Raw genomic sequence first — 20,443 nt, 5'->3', positions numbered from 1 at the left:
GTTAAAGCTAGCTCAATTGTGTACTCAGCAACGAAAGACTACAAGGATCATGGATACAGACACTGTTCCTTAGCTGTTATTAACGCCCTGGCTAATATAGCTGCAAATATTCAGGATGAGCACCTTGTGGATGAATTGCTGATGAACTTGCTGGAACTGTTTGTACAACTTGGGCTTGAAGGAAAGAGAGCCAGCGAGAGGGCAAGCGAAAAAGGTCCAGCGCTAAAGGCATCTAGCAGTGCAGGGAACCTGGGAGTGCTGATTCCCGTTATTGCTGTGAACCAGGGAAGTGGACAAGAAAGCAGAGTGCAAAGGAGATTAAAAGGGACATGATGGACTGCCACAGGCTGCAGTCATGTCTGGTTCATAGACTTCCATCCACAGACAGCTTTTTAGCCCAGCATGCTGGATGAAGAGGTGAAACATTTATCATAGTAAAAAGCTGTGTCCATTTAAAATAGAAAACATTGTGCTTATACTGATTCATTTTTAATGTTGTTTGAATTGTTTTAAATATGTGTTTTATTGTATTTTGATATTGACTGTTGTGAACCGCCCAGGGAGCTTCGGCTATGGGGCGGTATATAAATTTAATAAATAATAATATAATAATATATAATATATTGCAACATACAGGTGATCTACGCAGGGCCTTTGCCCTGTTCAAGCCAACAAAAAAGTCCTCTAATAGCCCTCACTCTACTGATGGAATGCCATAACAATTGCAAGCTTTTCCGTACTAAGCAAAGACCTTCCTATCTGAACAGCAGACAGTAGATAATTTGGGGAATTGTGTGTGGGTTTTTAAAAAGTTTTTTTTGTCCTGTATTTTCTTATGCTTACTTGTTGATTTTAAAATTGTTGTGTGAATTAACTTTAGTCAGGCTTTTTGTACGGTGCCCGGACACATTTCTGATGAGGGCAATTAAGAAATATTTTAGATAAATACAGTTAAGTGTGGCAGGTGAAGATCCAGATGGCAGATAGCTGAGGCATAGCGAGGGCAGACAGACAGGCACAGAGACACCGTGGTGACATCATCTTCATTTGTGTGCAGCCTAACACAGTAAAGCACCTCCAGCCATTGAATACCGCCAATGGGAAGAAGAGACATTCAGGTCTAGTATAAAACATCCGGAGAGCACCAGGTTGGGGAAGGCTGTGTATAATCATTGGAAAGCATTCACAAAACAGAAAGAAACACAGTAAGATTTTAAAAAACCAGATTAAAGCAATACACCCATTGAAATAACAAACGATAGAGCAAAGAGGCAACAGCAGATCACAGAAAACTTCAACTGGGTTTGGCACCCATCTAAAGATGGAAAGAGAGGGGGCCAGGAGGATCTCCTCTGGGAAGGTGTTCCACACCCATGATGCCATCACCAAATACGCCCTTGTCTTTTATACCTGACCACTGGATCTCATGTACAAATGGCACAGAGAAGCCAGCAAGCCCATCACTATTCAGTGGACAAAGACACAGAGACACCGAGAGAGGCATCAGTGCTTTCTCCCCTCTCACAGAGTCCGCATGATGCTTCTCTTTCACACCTCTGCACTGCAAACAAGTGAAGTATGCACCACCAATCTGAGCACGGATTTAGGCTGCAGTCCTACAGACATGAGGTGAGAAAGTGATGGTCCTCTGCATGTTGCATGACTACAACTCCTACCCTCCTTGACCATTGGTAATGTTGACTGGCTAATGGGAACTGGAGTCCAGCAACATCAGAGGGCCACAGGTTCCCTCCCGCCCCTGGCCTGGGAGTAAATCCTGCTGAACTCAGTGGGACTCGCTTCTGATTAGACATCTTTAGGATTATGCTCTTTAGCCCAAGGTTTTGGCACACAGGCTTCAGATCAGTCTTGTTATGGGTTTAATGTTTTAAAATACCACTTGTATATTTATGCATTTGAAGTGTAGTTCCATCCTTTTCTAAGGACAGCCGGTGGTGGATTTGTGATGTCACAAGCACCAGCAGCCCTGCATTGTGAACCTCTGGTTTTTGGCACAAACTGGCAGAACCAGATTCCCCCCAGCTCAGTCCTGAAGAGAAGTTTGTATGTTTGATCAAAATGTGGACAATGGCCTCTCACAGCAGCTTCACCCCTGTTTTTAGGAATCCCTGTAGTAGGGGTGGGATCCGTTGGCCAGTGCCCGTTTGAAAGCATTCCATCGATCTATTGATTTGAGTTCATTCTTTGTCTGCTTTTACTGATCCGTGTTTTCCCTTGAAAAAAATATTGATATTAATATTGATATTTTTAAAGGAAACAGATATTTTGAGATGTCGACAAATGAAAAGAAATATCAATAAAATGATTATCCTTAATATCATTATTTTAGAGGTTTTCAAAAATAGCAGTGGAAAATTGCTACATAAAAATCCAAGCAAATTAAGTGAATTAGTGGAACACTCTGTACCAAATCCTAACTGGGCAGAATTCTAGCACATCCCTAGTCTGTGTCTCCCTTGTGGATAACTGCAGTCTTGGGTGTAGAAGTAGAATCTGCCCCAGATGTAGAAGCAACTGCCTATGGCAGCACAAGCTTGTGTGGTGAGTTCTAAGTAAGAGGCAGATTCACCCGTGTACATTTTTGCATGCATCACTCAGCAGCCAGCAACGGCTGTCACAGATCAAGCCATCAGGCTGACAGAAAATTTGCTTCTGTTTTAAATGCACTGCAGCTCTTTCACACATTCAGCTGCCAATCCTCAGGCAGATGGCTGTGGATGTGTGCACATGCCTGTCCTCCCAGGCTTTCTGGTTCAAGCAGGGTGGAGTTGGACTCACCAACTCCCATCAGACCTAGCCCGAGTGGCCGACAGGCAAGGATGATGGAAACTGTAGTTCAGCAACATCTGGAGGGCCACAGGCTCCCTTCATCTGGAGACCACTACCAGACACTTCTGGGATAGGAGGTAGAAGTCCGACTCGCAGAATTATAAGACCTTCAAAGGAGCTTGGAGGTCATATAGTCCAACCCCCCAACCCCATGGTTAATGCAGGATATACAATGCAGGATCTGCAACTTCAGGAAGGATAACACAACTTCACATTCTCCTATGAGGTACAAGTGCCAGTATTTGTGTATTCCTTACTTATGAATGCCCTAAGGCTGTTAGCTGGATATCACCAGTAATTCAACAGGTTATGCTCCAAGCTCCCTCTCTCCATCATTACTTCCAGAATCACCAAGTATGCCGCCTGACAAGATCTGCCTCACAAGACCTTCTCTGGGTCCCACCGGTTAAAACAGCTAGGCTGGTGCGGACCAGAGAAAGGGCATTCTCGATTGTGGCCCCCACCCTCTGGAATTCCCTTCCTTTTGACCTTCGGCACATCCCCTCCCTGATGGGGTTCCGCCGAGCCTTAAAGACCTGGCTATTCAGGCAGGCCTATGGGATTGGGGTGGATTAGTTTTATGACGTTAAACGGAAGGTTGGTTTTAGTTTGTTCTGATTGCTGTTTTAATATGTATATTGTGTTTTTATACTGTTGTACGTCGCCTAGAGTGTCCGTTAACTCGGACAGATAGGCGACACAGAAATTATATATATATATATATATATATATATATTCTCTGTACCTGCAGGGCTATTCATTTGTTTATAACAGGGCTCCTCTGCTTTACAGAGCGGCACAACAAGCAGAAAGGCAACAGGTTAAGCATCTCTCTGCTTCTTTTGGATGTCGGCCAGACAATACACCTCTTTAAAAAGCCGTGTCTGAGGGCGAAGGTGGTGATATCGTTACAGGGAATATCAACTGCACAAGCAACTTCTCCACATTTACAGAAGCTGTACATCCTGTTTCACCCCACAAGAGGTCACCCTAAAACCCTCCTTCAAATCAAAGGCCTGGAGTTTCCGTTCCCTCTGCTGATAACAATATAGTTATCCAGCAGGCAGAACGTTCAATTTGTTTTAGCAGTTGATTTAATTAATTCTAATTTAATGAATGTTTATTCTGCCTAAGGCAACTTACAAAAAAAGACCCAGAAGCATAAAATACACAAACAAATAAAAACTAGGTAACAGCAGCTGATATAGTTTTCCCCCCACCAATCCAGTGTAAGCTTAACAATTGTTCAAGAAACATCAACAATAAAATAGAACATACTAAGTTAAAATATTAGGAGAAGATGAAATTATCTATGGCGGTGACAAAAATGAGGATAGTGCCCAGATTCACTTATTTATTTTACGTATTGCCAACCCCTAAACCTAGTAGGAGTTTAAAGCAATGGCAAGGTAAGATAGAAACAAATTATCTATAATTCAAAGTGGCCTAGGGTTACTAATGACTATAGTTATAGGATAGCGGGAGGTTGGGGGCTGCCAAACTTATTGTGAAGCTTTTCAGATAAGGCATATGTTAACATATATGGATATTAAAAACATAAGGAAATGGGTGCAGATGGAGAAGGCATTATTACCAAATGAAAATTGGAAGGGAATCCCATACATTAGGGAGGAGATAAGAAAATGTAGTAAGTTGGACAATATTACAATGGCTCCAATTTTTGAGGTCTGGAATAGGAGAAAAGAGCCGTTTATACGCGGGATATCTCCACTGATCCCGATCTGTAGCCGTCCGGGGTTTTATAATCAGGATAGGCCAGTGGATGATTCAATTCTGGTGGAAGTGGATTTGTATAAACGGAAGGATTATTACATAGGAGATCAACCATTATCAAGAAATTTATGGAGGGAAAGTTTAGGAGAGGTAGGGGTACCCTGGATGACTTGGTTTCATGTGAGTGCATTTATCCGCAAGCCTGCAATTATGGAAGTAGATACCAGGCCCCTGACACTGAGAAAGATGGATATCTAGTCTGGATAGCGGTGACAGAGGCCTGGTATCTAGGATATATAAACATTTACTAAGTGAAGATATGGGGACGCAACAAAATCCATGGCATATTGAGAAAGATTGAGATCTAGGAATAGTAACAGATGAGGATAGGTGGCAGAACATGTGGGTTAAGTTCCCTTATACTTCAATTGCCAACTCACATAGAGAAACAGCATTAAAAATAATACAGAGATTGTACTGGAGCTCCCTCAGGATGCGGCATATAACTAAAATTGGATCCCCAGAGTGTTGGTGGAAATGTGGGGGGATAGGATCCTACAAACACATGTGGTGGGACTGCAAGAAAGTAAAGAAATTCTGGGTTGAGGTACAGCCAATGCAGCTAACACCAGAATTAGCACTGTTAAATTTATTCATAAATGAAACACTAGGTTGCAAAGTACAAGTAATTAGTTTTATGTTTGTAGGCACCCATCAAGTTATAGCCAGATGTTGGAAAGATTTGGCGGGGGCATCAATAGATAAATGGTATGGAAAAATATGGGAGATAGCACTGCTAGAAAAATGAACACAGAAACTGAAGATGAGTAAAAGATTAAAAAAGAAAGACACATTCACAAAATGTTGGCAACCATTTATTCTGTTTACATCAGGGGCTGATAGTTAGAGAACAGTACCTACCCCCTTTATGAGACAGTGGAGATCATGATTACTTTCCATATGTATTATGAGACGAGTTAGAATGGTAATGAATTACGGAGTGCAAAATATAAGGTTATGGATAAATAGGTATTTTGAGCGATGTATGGTGGGTGGGATGGGAATGGATATTATGTATAAGGTATATACAATCAAAGTTTTTTTAAAAATTCGGATTTGAAAGCTCGAGTAAACAAAACATCTTAACCTGGCACCAAGCAGTCACAAGTCAGACCGTATCTCCCTATATCTCTGTCAGACCGTATCTCCCTATATGAGCCTGCCCGGGCCCTGAGATCCTCAGGAGAGGCCCTTCTCTCGATACCTACGTCCTCACAAGCACGACTAGTGGGGACGTGAGATAGGGCCTTTTCAGTGGCTGCCCCAAGACTTTGGAACTCCCTTCCTAGGGAAGCAACAACGCCCCCCTCCTGCAGTCCTTCCGTCGGCAAGCAAAGACTTTTTTATTTCAACAAGCCTTTGGAAGTGAAAGCTGTTAAGGACAGGTCTTGAAGGGTGCTGCATTGCTGTTGCCTAACTGTATTATTTTAAACTGAGTTTGAATTATTTTAACTGTATGTATGAATGGTTTTAATACTGTAAATTGTTTAATTTGATTTTAATCTAGACTTTTGTATGTTTTTAATTATATGTGTGCTTTTATCTGGAAGCCGCCGTGAGTTCCAGTTTTGGAAAAAGGGCGGGGTAAAAATAATGATAATAAATAATATAAATAAATAAAATAAGTGCAGGTGTGAGAATATTGCACGAATGGAGACAGGCTTCCCCTGCAAAAACAGTCAATTACCCAGTCATCACCAGCCTCAGCAAGAGCGTGTGTGTGTATTATACATTAAGCCTCACTAGATAATATTTGAAGTCTGCATTTTCCAGAGAGTCAGTTGTTGAGTTAGCCTCTCACAGCAAGAACAAAGCATTTTAAAGATTAACAAATTGTTTATTACAGCATAAGCTTTTGTGGAGTACAGTCAGCATTCTCAGATGCGTGAAATGTTAGCCTGAGCTATGTACATGTTTTGAGGGGCCTTTTTAAGGGAGGACAAAAGGAAAGAAAATGCAGAAAAGTACAGAAAAGCTCACAATCACTTTTGGTGCTTTTCTGCATTTCTTTTCCTTCTGACCTCTCAGTCTTCTTCCCCTGGTACACTATTGTGTAGCTATACCATGTGGAGCTACCATGTACCCCCAAGCTCAGGATAACACTTATGCATCTGAGGAAGTGGCCCATGGTCCGTGGAACCTTATGCCACAAAGTTTAAGTGTTTAAGGTGTCACAAAACTCTTCATTGGTTTTAGAGCATGCCCTGATTCATGCAGGACTGCACAGTCCTTCAGTGAAGAAGACTGTAAGAAGCAGGGATGGGAAGATCGGCCTGTTTTGGTTCTCTCCATTTCTCACCTTTCTAATGTTAAATTCAGTTCTGTACATTTCTATAGCGATCTGCGAATTTTTTTTTAATCCTCATGAAAATTTCCATCATTTTAGTGAGAACTTCTCCAAATAAACCTATTTTTGTAGGCAGTTTTGACAAAGGTACACATTTTTGCAAGCCTTTTCTCATCATTTCAGGCCTTTTTGCCTGTTATTTTCACTCATGTATTCATTTTTATGCACACTTTCCCCTAATATATGCATTTTTGTAAATGTTGTTTAGCAGGCGAACTGCATCCCAAAATTCAAATACATAAGAATTTCAAAGGATGGCTGTGTTTCGTTTCTCATAATGTTTCGGAAAGTGCAAATTTGATAAATTCTGCTTGAAATGCGAACTGAATCGAAATTCTCACCGATCTCTAGTAAGGAGAGACCTGAAGCTGCGGAGACATCGTAACGGGGCATCCCACCTCTGGGGCCTAGATCTCTAGCACAGCTTCCTTCACTTTTATTTTATCTGTATTTCTACATTATTTGTAAACTGCCCACAGAGCTTTGGCTATGGGGCGGTATATAAATGTAATAAATAAATAAATTACAGATAATATATGAATTAGCATATGCAAATATGCATCATGAGCTTGTGCTCAAAATTCTTTAAGTCTGCGTCTGTGTTGGAATTGTTTCTAAAGATGTTTTTAAAGCTTTTTTTTTAAAAGATGTTTTTAAAGATGTTTTGTTTTAATATATTTGAAAGTATGTTTTTAAGATGTTTTAGAGTGTTTTTATATGTCATGATAAGAACTGTAATTTAAGAACTGGTGCCCGAGTGTGCTTTTTTCCTTATTCTTCCCTGTCCATTTTTCCTCATGTGTCATGCATTTTACATTGTGACGCTAAGAGCAGTTATTTGACTTTTGTAAATTGTATTTTGTAAATTGTATTGTTTTATTGATGTATTTTATATTGTATTTTTATATTTGTGTTTTTTGTAAGCTGCCTTGAGGGCCTTTGGCCAAAAGGCAGGGTATACATAAATTATAATAATAATAAATAATAATAATAATAATAGAGTGTTTTTAGTGTTTTTGTTTGCCACCCTGAGCTCCTTCTGGGAGGAAGGGCGGGATATAAATAATAACATCATCATCATCATCATCATCGCTCCTTGTAATGCCCCTGCCTGGTGGTGGCCAAACCAAAGCCTTGCCTACCGCAGCATCCTGCTTTCACAGTGGCTGGTCAGATGCCTTTCAGAAGCCCGCAAACAGGATCTGAGCACAATGGCACTTCTCTAGGTCCCAAGCCACACAGGGCATTAAAGAGGTTAGCACCAGCACCTTAAATTGCACTTGGAAATGCTTCAGGGACTAGGCAAGGTGTTTCAATTGTGAGCTGTATAAGCTGAGCCAGTCAGCTGCTACTGCAGTTTGAATCAACCAAAACTTTTTTAAAGAACCTAAAGGGCAGCCTGCCGTACCAACAGATTGCAGTAGTCAAGGCGGAGGTTACTAGGGCCCGTGTAACCATGGGCAGGCTACCTCTCCTAGCCACATCCCACACTTTTTTACAGGCTCTCTAGACAGATAACCACCGTAATGTGTGCAAAGTTAATATTGCTTTTTAGTTGGTTTTTATGTAAATGTATTTATTATCCTTGTGCTGCTGTGCAGAGCTTAATTTGACCTAGAGCAAGACCATAGGACGAAGTCATAAAACACATACAAACATGTGCAGAGCGCCACTCTCTTGCCACTGAGGGAGGCCAAGCAAGCCCTCAGACACATGGAAACAGAGGCAACATTGATCAAGCACTTATCATAGGGATGGAAGAGAAATTTGTTTTGGTTCGTATATAAAAGCTAACCTACCTAATTTGTATTTTCTGAAACAACTCTCAAACCAAAATGTGGCCATTCTTCAAAATTTGCACTCCTCCGAGTTTTCCAACACAGTTCAAAAATGCATACATTGCAGTAAACTGTGCACTAAAATGTATATATTAGTGAAAAACAACATAAAATGCATTATATTAAGAAAAATTGCTTTGCAAAAATGTGTTTTATTAAGCAAAATTCCTTACAAAAATGTGTACGTTGGGAGAAATTCACAGTACAATGCTGGTGAATTTTCAAGAGGACTTCAAAAATATATATATCACAAGCTGATATGGAAATGCAAAGAACTGAACTTAAGAGTTACCCATCCCTAATTTATAATAGTAGCATTGCACACAGTTGGTTAGAAAGGCTGGAACATTTTAATTAAGATGCTGAATGTTTAAATGTGTTTAAATGTGTTATATTGCTGTGGTTTAAACTGTTGGTTTTAAATGGTTCATGCTTGGCTGTTTCAATTAGTATGCGTGTGGTTCTGCCTTCTGAAATGTTTTAACTTTAATTGTTATCTTACTGGAATAATGTTGTATCCATTTTATGTAAGCCGCTTTAAGACAACCAAAAGGCAACCTTGACACTTTTAAAATAATAAATAGATCAATAAATCAAGGCCACTTTTCACCTTTTATTTTAAGAAAGCAAACGCAGTCAGTATGAAACAGCCCACTCAATACTGGAGAAGCAAGGAGAGGAATCCCTAGCACTGCTCTTCACCCTGGGCCCCTCCAGATGGGGAAGAAATTTGTTTGCTCTTCCCAAACCAAGCTGCAAACAAAAAATATAACTATCCTTCCACGTTCACATTTCCCTGCAATTTGTATTGAAGTTCTCCTACCAAGCCATACATATGAAAAATGTATATTAGAAGAAGGTGTGCACAAACCCAAATATTAGTGGAAAACAGCACACAAAAATGTTATTAAAGAAAATTGCTTGCAAAAGGCAAAATTGCATCAGAAATGTGTATATTACGAGAAATGTGCAGAAAAATGTGGACCTCCCCCCCAAAGAAAACTGATGTCCAAATGGGATGAACTGAATTTAAGATTGGAAAAATGAGAAAATAAACAAATTTGTCCATCCCTAGTGCAGATGTTCGTTCAGCTCCCAGATCACTGGCTGAGTTGGCTGGGGCTGATGGCATCCAGCACCCTCTGGACGGCACCAGATTAGGGAAGACTCCTCTAGTACATCCTTGCTCTGACACCATTTGCACACACAACTATTACTTTAAAAATGCCTTGTAGAAAGGGAGTTTGGTTGGTCAATGATGCATTTACGGAATACAGTTTGTAAGAGAAACTATTCTAACATTTTTTAATCTACCATATCTGTAAATTTACTAATCTCACAGAAAAGCCAGCATCAAATATGACCTTGGCGACTAATTATCTGTGTGAGAGAAGAGCATACTTTCTAAACACCAGTGTAAACATTTAAGGTAATGATTTTCTAAACTTGATTATACCCTAACAAACATTTAAATTGTAACCTGCTTTCTTTCTGAAAACAGAGAATACTAAGATTTTAAGGTTAATCATCAACGTAAGGCGGAAGGGGAGAGCTGAGAGAGAGAGATTAGAATTCCTTGTTTATAACTTTGGCACAGCCTTAGTCAAAAGAGTGATCATCTTTCTCTCTGAAAAGGAAAGGGATTGAGAGGGAAGCCCACCTCACCCTCCAAAAGCAAAAGAAAGCTAGTTCAAAAACTTATTTAAAACCCTGAATCGTTTAACACTTCAACAGGCTTCATGGCTGCCATCTTGAAAAAGATTTGATCGCCAAAGGGCCCCATTCCATTTCTATTGGGAGGTGAGGAAAACACCCTGTTATAAGAGCTTTCAGATAATCCTCTGAGAATTTTTTTCCCAAAAAACCCCTTCATCACCAGAAAAAAAAGCCCTTCTCCAAAAGTGCTTGTGAAGGACAACATTTTTGTGTCCCCTGAATAAAACACTTTAATGTGCTACAATCCATTACACACATAACCCTCCATTTCCTTTCAATAATTATTCATTAGAAAACATTTAACGTCACTGCAAATTTCACACCGGGCAGTCTGCGCACAAAGGCTGGGCATGGCCCATTTAGCGGGAGGCCGAGGAGGGCCGCCTTTGCTAATCTGAGAAACTGCGAGCTGGGGGTGGGGGTAGGGCCGTGCTGGACACAACGGGCCCAGATAAATTGTGCAGTTAACGGTCAAAGCCCCCCTGCCTACTCTGACACTCATTTAAAGATGACAGCAGACAATAGAGATTTGTTCCTAGCAACTCTTTCTTGTTAGGCTCAGGCAGGTCTAACAGCGGCAAAGCTGAGGCTGGCTCCATTGAGGACTTCCATTCCACCTGCCATATCATGCCTCTACCTCCTGGTCTCTGGCAGTGCCTTCCTCTTGGCCTTTTCCAATACAACAGGTAACGAGAGAGAGAAGGGAAGCCTATTCAGCGTCAGACAGCTATAACAAAAGAATTACATGACAGGCCAGGTCAAGATAAGGTGCTAAAATCTTTGGGCAAGTAATTCTAATGCTTTGGAATGGGGGGGGATCAAGGCATCTTTTTTCTTTTTCTTTTCCATGCCTCCCCCCTCTCAAAAAAAATCATCATCTCAGGTATGCTGTGAAATTCATACACGTTTGGGATGCAGAAAATACATATCAAGTTAGTGGCCAAGCATAGAACAGTGGAAGGGGCTTGTAAGGCTATTAATTCGAACCTCTGCTCAATGCAAGAATACAAGATAACTTCCAAATGACTTTAGAATTGCAAACAAGCAAGCAAGCAACAAACCTGGATTGCTTGGCTTCAGAAAGCAAAAGGAACAGCCAATAGGGGTATGCAATGGCCCTCTGCATCTTTCAGAACAGGGTTAAAGCCGCCTGCAGGTACAAGAAGGGTCATAGCTCAGGGGTCTGGCACCTGCTTTGCTCACAGAAGGTTCCAGCTTCAATCCTCTGCATCTCCAGTAGGGCAGGGAATGTTCCCTATCTGAAGCCCCAGAGAGCTGCTGCCAGTCTGTGCAGACAATGCTGACCCCAATGGATCAATGGCTTGACTTGGGAAAAAGCAGCTTCCAAAAGCCCGGTAGTTGCCAAGTGGAGGTTCACATATTAAGGTCAGCAACAGCAGTACTAGTTTTTGAGCTAGTAGAGTGGGTGATTGACCAAACTGGAAGCCAGGAAGTCCACAGTTCAGATCTCACTTCTCCCATGGGGCATAAGGCTCTCTCTCCTGGCTTCACATCTGCAATGTGTTATTGAGCTCTTCACCCCCCATTCAGTAACATGGACTTGTTGATATGATGATGATGATGATGATGATTTATTAGATTTATATCCCTCACAGTAGGAGCCCAGGACATAAAGCGCAAGAGAGTGATACCTTAGGTAAGATGGGAGGTGGTAGATATAGCATCCTTACTCTTTACTTGTTGTAAACATCAGCCTAGATTGTACAGGCTGATCATTTTTTTGGGCTGGGTTATTGGTGGGTAGGTCCATATGGAGCTGCCTTTTGACCCATTCAAGTTCTGGACGGCCCTCCTCAGCAGCATCCTCTCTTTATGCTCTCTTTGTCGAAACATGTCACAAGTTGAACCATTTAAGCAAGGGTACAGCGGCTTCGCTTCCCCCCCAGAGGCCAAGAAACATCCATTTATTGCAAACCATTTGACTGGCACAGACCTCCTGATCAAGATTTATAAGTAGCCTTTTATCCCGGACTAACACACTGACAGTTTACAAAAACTCTGCCCTCTGATGCAAACTTTCAGCTCTCTCAAATGATGGAAACACATAATTCTGTGACTCCTGGGCTACTACAAACTGTCATTTTCAACAGATACCAAATCTTTGTTGCAGGCAGATCCTTGGTATGTGGGGAAGGGAGGCAAATTCATACTTTCCAAAATAACGAGAAAAGACACAGCCATCGTTCAAAATTCACACTTATCTAAATTTTGCAATGCAGTTCTCCAACCAAGCAATGTTTACAAATATGCATATTTTAGGGGAAACTGTGCACACAATGAAGATATTGGTTGAAATAACATACAAAAGTGCATTATATTAGAATAAATTGCTTGCAAAAATGTGAACACTAGTGAAAATGGCATACAAAAATAATCATAAACACAAGAAATTAGCACTAAAATTCTGAAGAACTTTTATGATATTTTTTAAAATTGCAAACTGCTGCAGAACTGTGGAGAACCAAGTTTAAGATTAGAAAAATGAGAAAGGAACTGAAACTGACGGATCTTGCCATCCCTACACAGCACACTCTGAGAAGAGAAAGGAGGGAAGCCTCAAAATTAACATTCAGCTACCAGGCCACTCAGTGGTTTTAGAAAGGCCCTGTTTGGAGAATAACTGCTCATCTATTAGAATGGGTTCCCCCCTCCCCACAGTCACCATCAGTCAGAAATATTTTTAAAAAACAAGCTCACCGGACCTCAGGATTTTCACAAAAACAGCTAAATACACCTGGGGGGAGGGAATCATGGTGATGGCATTGCAGTAGCATCAGTGCCCTTGGCACTATAGCAAAAAAAGACAATTCCCTGCCTCAGAGAGCTTACAGTATACAGACACTTTTGGAGGACTTGCATATTGAGCTTTCATCCCAATTTATTTGCAGGGAGGCTATATGATTTCCACTGTTTACTGGGGGTAAGGATAGATGAGAAATTCAATTCAGTTCATATTTAAAGCACTTTCTGAAACATGAGAACTGAAACACAGCCACCTTTCAAAATTCATAATTCGAATTCTGCGATGCAGTGCTCCAACTAAGTAATGTTTGCAAAAATGTTTATATTAGAGGAAAGTGTGCATAAAGATGAATCTATTAGTGAAAATAACATGCATGACATTAGGAGAAATTGCTTGCAAAAATGTGTACATTAGTCCAAACTGGCTTAAAAAAACATGTTTAGTAGGAGAAATTCTCACTAAAATGCTGGAGAACTTTCATGAAGATTTAGGGGGGGAAATGCAAATTGCTGCACAAATGGGGAGAACCAAATTTAACAATGTAAAAATAAGAAACTGTGTGAATCGAAACTGACTGATCTTTTTATTCCTGACTGGGTGAGAGGAGTTATAAAACAGCACATAACACAATTGTTATCCTACATTTACCAGCTCATTTTCCTCTCACTTTCCTTGTTGCGCAAGAGCGGCAGACCCACCTGAATTGTTAATCCTGAGTTTTCCAGTATGCGATTGCCCACAAAATAGCTGTCATCTCCCAGCACTGTTGAAACTGAGGCAAAGGCACAGACAGGAAAGAAGGGAAATGAGGGCTGTGGTACCAACACACAACAGTGACAGACCAGGGTACAGCGTGGATGCAAACCCATTCGGTTCACATATTACGGCTTCTTTTTAGCTGGCATCAAGGCGTTAAAACTGAGAACTTCTCTCCAATCGACAGTAAACATATTTTCAGAAAGGTACATTGGATACACAGCAGAGAGAGATCACCCTTGTATGCCACTGGCAGTTGTTAATGGTACTAGAGTGTTCAAATGCACTCATGGCTTAATATCCATGTTTTGTTACAGTGTGTAGGCTAAGTCACTTGTGTACCACAAATGGTATAGGATGTTACATCAATGGAATTATAACAAGAGCTTTGTACATGTTACACTTTAAAAATATTAAATCCTGCTTTTTAAAAAACAAAAACAAAAAAGCCATTTCTGCACCCTGTACCTATAATGCCAGCTGAGCTGAGCTGCATGCAGTTGCTGCTTATGCATAATTTAATCCGATTCTGGAACCAGATCTGAGAAGGACAGAGGCCTATTTCTTTCCAAAATATGTACCCTTCTTTTTAGTGACATTAGTTTCCAAAGTGGCATGCAACATAGTTGAAAAAAATGGCAAAACACAAAACAAACAAGAATGAAATGTATGTATATATATAAATCTAAATGTAAATGTGCTGCCTTCAAGTCGATTCCGACTTATGGCCACCCCATGAATAGGGTTTTCATGGTCACCCAGTGAGCTTCATGGCTGTGTGGGGATTCAAACCCTGGTCTCCCAGGTTGTAGTCCAGCAGCTTAACCACTACACCACACTGGCTCTTGTATATATATATATGTAAAAGCAGAAATCAAGATACAATAAAAAAGCTAGACTTTTTTTAAAAAACAGCTATTTTATCTTCTAATTCGACAGCTAATTCAACAGCAGAACAAAACAAAGTAAGACAGCAGATTCAAATTATAAAGCACAGGAGTGGATCACTCCAAGGCCTCAATGTCACATGTGGCCCTGGAACTAATTTCTGAACGGCCCTGCAAGCAAGCAGTTCAGAGCTCTGGGAAGAGGAATCTATTGCTCCCGGCAGCCGGGTGAGCAGAGAGCAAAGAGCAGGGAGGGAACGAAGCAGCAGAGACTGAGAGAAAAGGGATGACTCTCCTCACTTTCGGTTCCAGCCCTGCCCACAGTTGGCATGTGGCCCCTGGCAGACTCCCTCCGTTGGAATGTATCTCTCAACCAAAAAAAAAAGGTCTCCCAGTAGGGTTGCCAGGTCAGAAGCATCCCAAACCCTGAGATTTCAGGGGCAGGCCCTAGTGATATCATGGGGGTGGGCCCTAGTGATGTCATAGTGGATGGCCCCTAGTGATGTCATTAAGCATGATACATTAAGCAACAACCACAGTTGCTTGGAGCCTATCACTCAAAGAAAAAGAAATCTCTGATTGGAAATTGAGATAGACGTCTAAAATAAATGAGGGTGTTTTTAGGTCCAGCTGAAATGATGGGCTCATTCCTTCTCACCTGCTTAGAGAGCTTGGGTAAGGAACATTTAATCTAGCCTACTTGCTTCTGGCAAGAAGGTTTAAGTGCCCTCAGGCCAGGCCAGTCACCAGAAAGCCGGTGTAGGAATGTTGTGGAGATATTACATGGGAGCACTCAGGAGAAAAGATAGATGCCCCCGAAGGCTTCAATTCTAAACACACTTACTAAGGGACTAAGCCCCATAGAACTCAACAGGAGTTACTTCTGAGTAGATATTGTTAGGATTGTGCTGTTGGTAAGGATCCTCTGCAATGATATCCATATCAAAGCAGGGTTGGCAACCCCCTGCCTGGAATGCCCTGCCTGCCTTTTAATGTGGCTGCTCCAAACCTCTTTACAGACTTTACCCTTCACTGCAGAGAGAGTTTGAGAAATTAGTAAGAGTTAAGAAGATTCTCTACTCTTTCCTGCCTACTCTGTGGGCTACTATAAACTCACTTTGACAGCCAACCCAATTCCAGTAAGTAGTAATTGACAGAGAGAAAACACACATGGTTTGGTCTACTTCACAGGCAGTAGATTGGGAAGCCACACTTCCCAATATGTGGATTTTCTTTTACCACTATTGGGCAAGAAACAAACCATCATGCAAATAACAAGGTGCATCATCAGTGGGTTTAAGGGGATTGAGCTAAACACATGGAGCCACTGTTGTTGCTTCTATCGATGTAAGGGAGTAAGGTCAGAGGGAACTGAAATGCAAATAGAAAAAGATAAACAATAGACAGTGATGATTTCCTAAATGCAGTACCATACCAACCACAACAAGATTCCTATGAGTAAGATAGAAAACTCAGTATCCCACAACCAGTCAGTGTTCCTAATCAAAACTAAAAATATTGTGGCAGCCAATTAGCCAAGGTCACAGAAATCCCCATGCAGCACAACCTGACCCGGGGGCTACAGTTAATGCAGAATGCTGCGGCACGATTGCTGACATGAGTGAGACCCTATCAGCACATAATACCTCTGCTCTGATACCTGCACTGGTTGCCAATTTGCTACCAGGCCAAATTCAAGTTGTGCTTTCCATATAATGAGTTCCACATAGTCCTTGTTCTGCTCTTGTAAAAAATCGATCCTTTAATGTGGCAGCACCTACACTATGGAACTCCCTGCCTATTGACATTCGGCAGGCGCCTTCATGGTACTCATTTTGGCACCTGCTAAAAACTATTTTTGTTTAAGCAAGCATATCCAGGCATGTAGAATCTATTACGTTTTTTAGATCTGTTTTTAACTCATTGTTGCTTTTATTATTTTGAATGTTTTTAAATACCTGTCTTCGTTTTTGCCAATAATTCTATTGTTTTAATTCCTTCTGTAAACCACTTTGGGGTTTTTCACAATAAAGCAGTATATAAATATTGTAAATAAATAAATAAATTTCTGAGTCACTGTGGCCCTTGGGTCTCTTTCCTCTTTTGTACCGAGTCAGGCCATTTGGTACCATCTAGCTCAGTGCTGATGACGTGGACTAACATTGGCTCTCCAGGATTCCAGTCAATAGTCTTTTCCAGAGATTGGATTTTGGACCTTTGCATCCAAAGCATGTGCCCTACCACTGAACTACAGCCCTGTTTTAAAAAGTATCTTTTAAAATTGTTCTTTTCAATTCACTAATGAATGCACAGCATACTAGGGCAGATCCACACCATGCATTTAAAGCACATTCAACATACATGTGAAGCACATGAATCCCACCACAGAATCCTGGGAACTGTAGTTCGTTAAGGGTGGTGGGAACTATAACTGTGAGGGGAAAACTACACTTCCCATAATTCTTTAGGGGACGTCATGCACTTTAAATGTGAATTGGGTGTGCTTTCAATGTATTATGTGGGTCTGCATTAATTCATACACTTTGCCTACGTATAAATAATTTCAATTAAATTTTAACATGGAAATAAGCTATGCACCATCTCTCAGCGTAATCTACCCCTCAGGGTGAAAACAACAGGGGGGACCATGCCCACCCCATGGAAGAAGGGCACACTTAATATGTAGAGGAAATAATCATTTGTAAATAATAATTTACAACCAGAGTGTGAAATCAGGTACATATCAAGACAAAGTATGAAGAACTATTTATATAAGCATGAATGTCAAAAATGTTTATTATTTACACAGCCTGTAAAGACATTTATAGTGCAATCCTATGCAGGTTTACTCAGAAGCAAGTCCCAGTGTATTCAATAGGGCTTACTCAGACAGGGAAGCATGCACAGGACTGCAAATTCAATGATAAGGAACTTCACTCACCCAATCCAAAATTCAGAATCAGGCCACTTTAAGCTGTTTTGCAACTGTTTTATATTTGTTTTATGGTTATTGGGTTTTAAATGGCTTTATTTCTTGTTGTGAGCTGCCTTGATTTCCAACCCTATCTCACAGAGTTGTTGGAAATGTTCCATGTACACAAACACTGGAAATGTAAAAATACATACACCTCATATAACACTTTATTGTTAAAACCAGTTGGCCATTGCAGAACATTTTTTTTTAAAAATAAGTATTAGTTTCCTGCCAAATAAAAGCAGTGACACCTAAGTAAGCCCTGCCTAACTGCTTTTTAAAAAGAAAAGAATCGGAGGGGGAGATAAAGATTTACAACATAATCCTTTTCTATGTTCACTCAAAAGTCCCATTGATTTTCAGCACAATCCTAGCCATGTCTACTCAAAAGTAAATCCTACTGTATTCAATGGGGTTAACTCCCAGGTATGTGGAATTAACATTGCAGCTTTACACCCAGAAAAATGTCACATTGGAAAGGTTTTCAAAACAGGTTTTGAATAAGACAAATAAGCTGCCCTCTTCAACAGTCCAGTAAAATTTAAACTTGTTTGACTCCTTAATTAGAAAAGTATAAATCTGCAGCATGTACAACTTCTGTTCAAAAATTATTTGAAAGATGAAACGTATATTATAGCATTTTTGCAAGTAATTAAAAAAACCTGCATATACACTTTTATGCCTACCAAGGTCCCACTGTGACCTTCTGTTGTAGTGCAATCCTATGCATGTTTACTCAGAAGCAAGTTCCAATCCTGTACAGAGAAAGTACTCATGCTGCTGAAAGCTTTATATTTACTGAATTCCTGATGTGACACAAGCAGGAAAAAGATTCCTGCTCAGAACCTGGAATGAGGTTTAGCTATTGCTATTGTCAATCACAACCCTGACTTCACTTATTGGCTAAAAACCTGAAAGGGCAGGGATTAGAGCAGCCGGTAGTAACAAAAGTTGTGGGGGGGCCCCCCTGACATTTTGGTTTATATCTTTTGAACCAGACCACCTAGAAACTTAAGTTTTTAAAAATGAAAGCTAAGAGTCTGGAGATTAAGGTGCATCACCCGGAAACCCAGAGAGGACCCAAAAAACCCAGAGTCTCCGGGCAAAAACCAGACACTATAAGAGAACAGATGGCTCTCCTGGTAGAAAATGAGCAAGTGAATCCCATTCTAATTGCAGGTAGGAAAAACCAGCATAAATCCCAGCAGAGACCTAGAAACAAGATAAGAAAACCTACATTTGTAAAAATTTTCCTTCTACGCCTTAAAGAACCAACTAGATACATTGGGGAATAAAAAGATATCCCTTTTTTGCATTTCTCTCCTAGGTGACTAAATCAGTCTTTTAAACATCCCTTAGCTGCAACTGAATTCCAGTTCAACTCTTGCAGAGCTTGACAGCTATCGTCCCGTAACTCTGGCAAAATCTATATAGTCTTCCTTTCCGCGGTGCAATTGCACAGAATATCAGCAAACCGAACTTACCCTTTCATAGATCCAATGTTTTGGGGTCAGATGTTGTGTTCATCTAGAATCTAGATGCTGCTCAGCAGTAGCAAGGTGCAATGCTGGACTGTCAGATGCCAGCATTATCATGTGGGTTAAATGTGTGCAGTCAGGTACGGAGGTGGGGGTGTGTGACTGGCTGCATTTTACATGCTCTCTTGGTTTCAAAAGTGCTTCACTCATTTTAAAATCATAGAACAATGTTATCAAGAGACTACCGATCAAACAGAAGGGCCGAGAGGTCTGTATCTTTAGCAGAAGGAAATGCACCTCAGCAAAATTTTACAAGGTAGCGCTGTGCACATTCCCCATCAATCCTGACATCCACCTTTTTGACTTGCCCAAGGCTTTGCTCTCAAATCCAGCATCACAGAGCACTGCAGTGAGAATGCCACCATCAGAAAAACAAGGCAATGTGCTCCTGGTGCAGTTAGCATGCAGAGAGCTCGCGAAGTCAACCAGGGCTGTAAACACACCAGTCATTGGATCAAAGCATTTCCATTAGCCGCACCTGGAGGGGGAATGGGTTTGTCTACAAATCAGTTACCTGAAAGACCGCCTTACCCCTTATATACCCAGTCTATCACTGTGCTCTGCAGGTGAGGGCCTCCTGCAGATACCATCTTATCAGGAGGTCCGTTGCACATCATAGGAAACAGAGCTTTAGTGTGGCGGCACCTACCCTGTGGAATTCCCTCCCTTTGAATATTAGGCAGGCGCCATCTCTGCTATCTTTTCGGCGCCTTTTGAAGACTTTCCTCTTTCAACAAGCCTTTTAAGTAGAGACCTATCCCAGTCTGTGTCTGTGTTAGAATTGCTTTTAATATGTTTCCTTTAATAATATGTTTTAACCCTTTTTAAAAAAAAAAATTTTTTTAAACTTTAAAAAAATGTTTTTAACGTTTTGTTTTAATGTACTTTAAGATCTTTTTATGATGTTTTAAAGTTTTTTTAGCGTTTCTGTTTGCCGCCCTGGGCTCCTGCTGGGAGGAAGGGCGGGATATAAATCAAA

The 20,443-nt window shown here is 40.8% G+C and overlaps 1 protein-coding gene across 2 annotated transcripts in view; it reads right to left on the bottom strand.

Moving 5' to 3' along the window:
• MYO1H (myosin IH) overlaps positions 1 to 20,443 on the bottom strand; it is a 101,390-nt gene that overhangs the window by 77,103 nt on the left and 3,844 nt on the right. Inside the window, exon 2 of one of the 2 annotated variants that reach the window (XM_061602285.1) lies at positions 14,008 to 14,081. The exons of the other annotated variant lie outside the window; for it this stretch is intronic. The gene's annotated coding sequence lies outside the window, so the exon portion shown is untranslated. The remainder of the gene's footprint in view (positions 1 to 14,007; positions 14,082 to 20,443) is intronic. 2 annotated transcript variants of the gene reach the window in all.

The sequence above is a fragment of the Rhineura floridana genome, chromosome 19 (genome assembly GCF_030035675.1).
Source record: "Rhineura floridana isolate rRhiFlo1 chromosome 19, rRhiFlo1.hap2, whole genome shotgun sequence".
Taxonomy (NCBI): domain Eukaryota; kingdom Metazoa; phylum Chordata; class Lepidosauria; order Squamata; family Rhineuridae; genus Rhineura; species Rhineura floridana.
The sequence above is the reverse complement of the archived record's forward strand: the minus strand, read 5'-3'. Positions and strand labels throughout refer to the sequence as shown.